We start from the raw sequence: 7477 nt of genomic DNA, 5'->3' as shown, positions 1-7477 counted from the left end.
AGGTGATTTTTTTTTTTTTTTTGAGTTGTGCTGTTGACAAAGAATACTGAAAGTGCCATGGACCACCAGAAGAACTAACAAATCTTTCCCATAAGAAGTGCAGCTGGAATGCTCCTTGGAAATTAGAATGGCCAGACTTCATCTCATCTACTTTGGTCATGTTGTCAGAAGGGACCATTCCCTCGTGAAGGATATAATGTTTGGTAAAGTGGAGGGTCAACAAAAAAAGGGAAGGCCCTCAATGAGATGGATTGACACAGTGGCCTCAAGGATTGTGAGGCTGACACAGAACCGGGCAGTATTTTGTTCTGTTGTACACAGCGTTATTATGAGTTAGCGCCTACTTGACATCACCTAACAAAAACAACAGTAGTCTATCCCCAAGAAGTTCTGGTGGTGTAGTGGTTATGGCATTTGGCTGCTAACCAAAAAGTTAGTGGAACCCACCAGCCATTCTACAGAAGAAAGATGAAGCAATCTGCTTTCATAAAGATTACAGCCATTGAATACCCAGTGGGTGTCTCTGTGAGTTGGAATCGAGTTTATGGCAGTGAGTTGAGTCTATTCCCCATAATTTGTAAACTAGACCTTGTTATTTCCCAGCTCAGAATTTTCCAATGGCTTCCAGTTACATATAAAATAAAATTCATAATCTTTATCAAATTTGGATTTCCTTCTCACCTTCATCATTTACCATTTGGGTAAATTCAGGAAAATTATTGAATCTTTTTAAGCCTCAGTTATTTACATAAAATAGAGATGATATAACAGTGTTTCTTAAATATTTTGGGAAGATTAAAATATTAACATAATTAAACAGTTCAACAGTACTTGGCTCTTAGTAAGTGATCCAGAAATCTTTCTTTGCAAGCACTGATACTAGAACAATACTGTTTTCTTTAAAAAGCAAAAGACAAAGGAAACTGGGCACAGAAAATGTAAAACTTGTTACACAGGATTACCTATGGATTAATCACCTATTGTTGCATAAAAAAATAACATAAAAATCTCAGTGACAGACACCAATAAACATTGATTTCTCACATATTGTCTAATTGACTGGGGGTTAACTGTTCAGGATTAATTTGGCTGAGTAGTTCTTCAAGTTGCATGTCTGATTAGGCTTGGCATCCTCACTATGAGTTTGGCTCTACTCTGTTCCATTTATTTCTTCCTGTGATCCAGGCTAACAACAATTATCCAGTTCACTCAAGGAAATTTTCCTCTTGGTAACACCAGCAGTGTGAAAGGAAAAAACAGCAACATGTGAGATTTCTTTTGGTCTATAGTAGATTCAGGTCAGCACAGTGTCACACCTCAGCCCTAGTCCATTATTTAAAGCAAGTCACATGACCCAAAACAAAGTGAAGAGACTAGGCGGCACATGCTGTCTTTTGTTGGAGAAATTGCAAAGTTACATGGCAAAGACTGTAAGTACAGGTGAGAGTAAAATATTACTACAAAAACCAAACCCACTGCCTTTGGGTGGACCCCAACTCATTGACAGAGTAGAATTGGCCCACAGGGTTTCCAAGGTTTTAAATCTTTGTGGAAACACATTGCCTCATCTTTCTTCCACAGAGCAAACAGTTGGTGGGTTTGAACAACCAAACTTTTGGTTAGCAGCCGAATCCCTTAACTACTGTGCCACCAAAACTTTTAGAGCAAAATATAGGCACAAATAATACCATCTCCCACAACATAAGTGATAAGGTAAAATTAAATATGGTGGAGGAAGTGATAGAAAATCACTGGGACAAAATATAGTAAAAAATGAGATTTATACAATTGCTCATGAAATACATTCAATAAATCTATAAATATTTCAACTATTTCTTTTTCTAAGACCAGGATTTATTGATTGATTTTCTTTTAAAGTTTAAATAGGATATGTTGCCCACCTTTTTGTGTTTTTTTGTTGGTTTTGTTGGATTTGTTTACTGCTCTTGTTGATGTTCTATAAAGTTGTTAGATTAGAATAATTTTTTTTATGTTATAGTAAATACATAGGTAACAAAACATTTGACATTTCAACAATCTTCATATGTACAGTTCAGTGATATTAATTATGTGGTTTCTCACCTTTTTAATTCTTTTCTGCTAACTGGCTAGTTTTAATATGGAAACAAACTTAGAAAAAGAATTATCTCTGCTTCCTGTAACATACAGTAAAACTGTTTTCACAGGGCTACTATACCTAAAGTATAGCTTCTGGAAGGAATAATTGTAGTCAACATCTACCTGTAATTCAGGCAGAATGGCAAAGAAGAAAAATATGTGAAGATAATGGTCATTTTTTTATTTTTAAATAAGCAAAAAACAAAATAAGTTAACTTAAACATGAATCAGAATTGATAGCTTAAAGAAAATACAAGTTTTTTTTTTTTATGCTGGAATTGAAATCTTCAGACTTTTCTCAAAGGAAGCTTTCACAGCTAGTTGTTAAGTAGCTAAACCAAATAAATATATTGGTGTTTTATTTATTTTTGTACTGAAAATACTGGACCAATAAGGAGCAACACAATAAATGGAGAAAAGATTGAAGTTTTCAAAGATTTCATATTACTTGGTTCCACGATCAACACCAATGGAAGCAGCAGTCAAGAAATCAGAAGTATTGCACTGGGCAAATCTGCTGAAAAAGACCTCTTTCAAGTGCGGAAGAGCAAAGATGTCTCTTTGAAGACTAAGGTGTGCCTAACCTAAGCCATGGTATTTTCAATCACCTCATATGCCTGTGAAAGCTGGACAATGAATAAGGAACACCAAAGAAGAGTTGATGCTTTTGAGTTGTGATGTTGGTGAAGAATACTGAAAGTACGATGGACTGCCAGAAGAATTAACAAATCTGTCCTGGAAGAAATGCAGCGAGAATGCTCCTTGGAAGCAAAAATGGCCAGAAGAAATATAAAGAAATAAATATGAATTATTCATGTAAAATATGACTTTTAAAGGTAATAAATTACAGTTGTTACAGTTATGAATACTTGCTTTATTTCTAAATTAATGTTAGAAAACATTTTAATACATAACACAACATTTTATAGCAAGAACAATGTACAATGTTCTTGGGAAAGTTAGTAAGAAGCAAATATTACTGGTTTAGCTCTCTAATCAAGGGTACATTTGGTACTATTCAAATGCAAGGCATTTGGCAATATGTTAAGGAGCCCTGAGGACCTCAGCCTGTTTAATAGCAGGCATTTCAAAGAGCAGTGAAAAAAAATTATTCAGTTGGGTATGACATCAAACAGCTGATATTTTGGAAATATCCGGATGATAGAATTCTGCTTTCACTTTTTTTCTGGATGTTTTGAGCAAGTCTTAATTCTTTTAATGAGTTATATTTTTATAAAGTCCTTTCTTTTTACAGTAAATTATCTTTTCTCTCTTTTCTTCATTTTAAACACCTTAAAACGTAAGTGATTATGTTGAAGACTGATCACAAGCGTTTGCAGGGTACAAATCAATATTCTTAAACCAGAACTGCATCTTTGCAAGAAAATTGAATTATTTCAGCTCATTTATTAAGATTTAATAAATCCCAATTAAATTGTGTTTAAGCTTTATGCTGGGCTTTTCTCACAGCATCATAAAATTTGTTTGAACCAATACTCAGGAAATAGTCTTTGCTACCTGAGGAGGGGAGGCACTCATTCAGCTATGCCAAGAGATTTGGAAGACAGCTACCTGGCCAACTGACTGGAAGAGATCCATATTTGTACCCATTCCAAAGAAAGGTGATTCCACAGAATGTGAAATTTATCAAACAATATCATTGAAGATAATTGAAAAAGGGTTGCAGCAGTGTATTGACAGAGAACTTCCAGAATTGCAAGCTGAATTCAGAAGGAGATGTGGAGAGAGGGATATCATAGCTGATGTCAGATGGATTTTGTTTCAAAACAAAGAACACTGGAATGATGTTTACTTGGGTTTTATTGACTGTGCAAAGGCATTTGATTGTGTGGTTCATAACAAGTTGTGGATAACACTGGGGAGAATGGGAATTCTAGAACATTTAATCATACTCATGAGGAATCTGTACATAAACAAGGAAGCTTGCATTCAGACAGAACAATGGGACACAGCATAGTTTAAAATCAAGAAGGAAGTGTGTCAGGTTTGTATCCTTTCACCATACTTATTCAATCTGTTTGCTGAGCAAATAATCCAAGACGCTGGACTATATGAAGAAGAATTTGGCATCAGGATAGGAGGAAGTTTCTTTAACAACCTGAGATACACAGATGACACAACTTTCCTTGCTGAAAGGGAGGATAACTTGGAGCAATTACTGATGAAAATTAAAGACTACACTCTGTAGTATGGATTACACCTCAATGTAAAGAAAACAAAAATCCTCACAACTGGCCCAATAAGCAGCATCATGATAGACGGAGAAATGATGGAAGTTGTCAAAGACTTCATAATACTTGGTTCTACAATGAACACTAATGAAAGCAGCAGTCAAGACATCAAAATATGTATTGCATTGGGAAAATATGATGCAAAAGACCTCTTTCAAGTGATGAAGAGAAAAGATTTCTCCTTGAAGACTAAGGTGCACCTACCCCAAGCCATGGTATTTTCAATCACCTCTTATGTATGTGAGAGCTGGACAATGAATAAGGAAGACCAAAGAAGAGTTGATGCTTTTGAGTTGTGGTGTTGGAGAAAAGTGCTAAGAGTACCATGGACAGCTAAAAGGACTAACAATTCTGTCCTGAAATAAGTGCAGCCAGAATATTCCTTGGAAGTGAAAATGGTCAGACTTTGTCTCACCTACTTTGGTAATACTGTCAGAAAGAACAATTCCCTGGAGAAGGATGTCATGCTTGGTAAAGTGGAGGGCCAACGAAAGAGCGGAAGACCCTCAGCAAGATGGATTGGTGGCTGTAGTGATCAGCTCATGTATAGCAGAGACCATGAGGCTGGCACAGGACCAGGCAGTCTTTCATTCTGTTGTACATAAAGTCACTGTGAGTTGGACACAACTCAACAACACCTAATAACAACAGCCTGAGGAGAAAGTATTATGGTTTTAGATTCTCATATTTAACAAGTATAGATGATTGTGCTATCAATCATAAGGGTTAAATTAACACTAGGTTGAGATCCATTATTTGATTCTGGCACTCTAAGAAAATGTCTTCGGTCTTCATTTCCCAGCACTCTAGTTTAATAGCTGATTCCCAAAGGCCCTAATTTTAGTCTCAGGGAATTTATTAGAATAACCATTGCATTCTAAGATCAAATTCTTGCACTTTTCAAGTGACTGGTACCAAAGTCCATTGCTTTCTTTAAATATTGGCTGACAAGTGGTTCCACTGTCTTTCCATTCTGGCTCTCAATTGTATATTATGAATTATGGGCAGGGACAATAGGAAGAGAATCTCAGGCCTGAAGATTTTTGGTAAACTGTGCTTACAAAAAATAGAGTGAGATTGTTAATTCAAAATATAGTGATGCTTAAATAAAGCAGATGTCTCTTTTTTGATACAAATTTGCTTTAAACTGCACAAATCTTTTCTATTTTTTCCTTCAATCATCCTTATGAAATATTTTTTTGTACCTTAAAAGTGACCAATAAAAATGTAGATACATTTCATCATGGGACATTACTACTACTTGAATATCATCTGTCACTTTGCATTACTCTGGTGTAACAGCATTTTGATGCAGTTTGATATGACAAGTCAGTGAACAATGTCATCTATGAATATTATGAGTAAAAGCTGTTTACTTTTAATCTATTTTTAATAACATCAGAATAGTAAGAATATTTGAAAATAAATTCACCTATCCAACACTTATTGGAATATTTTAAATGGCAGGGCATATGTTCCATGAATCTGTATGTGTGGCTGACAGGAGCATAGATGTGTTGCTATAGATGAGATTACGGGAACAATATTTTACAGCTGCTGCATCTCTCTTCAGAATATGCATAGGTTCCTGGGTCAACCGCTTCCTATTTATTCAAATATATATTGACTAGCTTCAGGAAGCAAATCTGACAAAATGATTAATTAGACTTTATAGCTCATTGGCAAGCTGTAGTTTAATAGAATTAGCAGAGCTTAAGTTCATCTTTAAATACCATTATGGTCTTCATATTAAACGTGTCAAGTTATATTTTTCAGTTTTTATAAAATCCAACATGACTTACTCCAAATTTATAGCAATAACAATGAAAAACTCAACAAGACACCATATTTAATACACAACTTCCACAAAAATGAAACTATTTTCAGAAAATTGATTCAGTAGATCTTGAAGTGTAGATGTGCATTTTAAATCTAAACATGCTTCCAAATACTTTATAATAACATCACAAAATTATGTCATCATTAACTTAATCTCCTCTAAATTAGAGAAAAATTTGTAATAAAATTTTCCAACATTTACAATTAAATATATCTGTCCTTTCTTATTGGTTATAGATGTATTCTAAAAAGAGGTTATATCTAAAGCAATAGCATGTATGTATGTATGTATATGTATATATATATATACATATATATGTATGTATGTATATATACTATTTATGTCTAATATTTATGTCTAGTAGTCTTCTCAAAATGAAGATGTTCAAAATTGAATTGCTAAACTTTTATTGTCTCATATGCTACTTTTCCCACAGCTTTCCACTTCTTATTTTATGGTAACTCCATCTTCTCATTCCTCATACCAACCACCTTTAAACCATCTTTGACTTTTCTTTTTCTTTCACATCCATAACCAATCCAGTAGAAAATTTTGTTCAGTATACCTTGGAAATAAGACTTGAGTCCAGCCACTCCTTTCAACCTCTATTGTTTCCACTCTGGTCTAAACAACCTTCAGCTTTTGCCAGGATACCTAAATAGCCTCCTAACTTGTCACCCATACTCTCCTACAGTGTATCGTTTGTTGTTCACACACAGAGTTATCCTCTTAATACGTTATATCATGTCTTTATTCTTATCAAAACACATTTTCCATAGAGGAAAATTCTAAGTCTTTTTACTGGTGCAGAAGGTCCCTCATAATCTGTTCACCCATACCATTCTACCATTCTGCAGCTGCCAAAGTATTAAAATATACCAAAAGTACCATCACCTTAAGATATGTATGCTAGCTCTTCTCTCTTAGTGGGATACACTTCCCCAAGATATTTGTTAGGTTACACCCCAGATGATTTATTATTTTTATTGTTTAATATTTGTTCTCCTTCACTGAAATATAATATCCACAGGGGGGAGGTTCATTGCCTCTTGTTCACTAATATGTCTCCAAAGCCAATAATAGCTGCATTCAATAAAGATTTGTTGAATTGAAAGTAGGCAAGGATAAAGCAAGTTAGCAAGCTCAACTGGAGTTGGTTAACTGGACAGGACCTAGTAATAAACTACACCTACTAGAATCTGGGAGCTCTGGTAGCTTAGTGCCTAAGACACTTGACTGCTAATTAGAAGGCTGGTGGTTTAAACCC

This window comes from Orycteropus afer, unplaced genomic scaffold, assembly GCF_000298275.1.
Source record: "Orycteropus afer afer isolate SDZICR_OR568_19922 unplaced genomic scaffold, OryAfe1.0 scaffold00511, whole genome shotgun sequence".
Lineage (NCBI taxonomy): Eukaryota > Metazoa > Chordata > Mammalia > Tubulidentata > Orycteropodidae > Orycteropus > Orycteropus afer.
The sequence above is the reverse complement of the archived record's forward strand: the minus strand, read 5'-3'. Positions refer to the sequence as shown.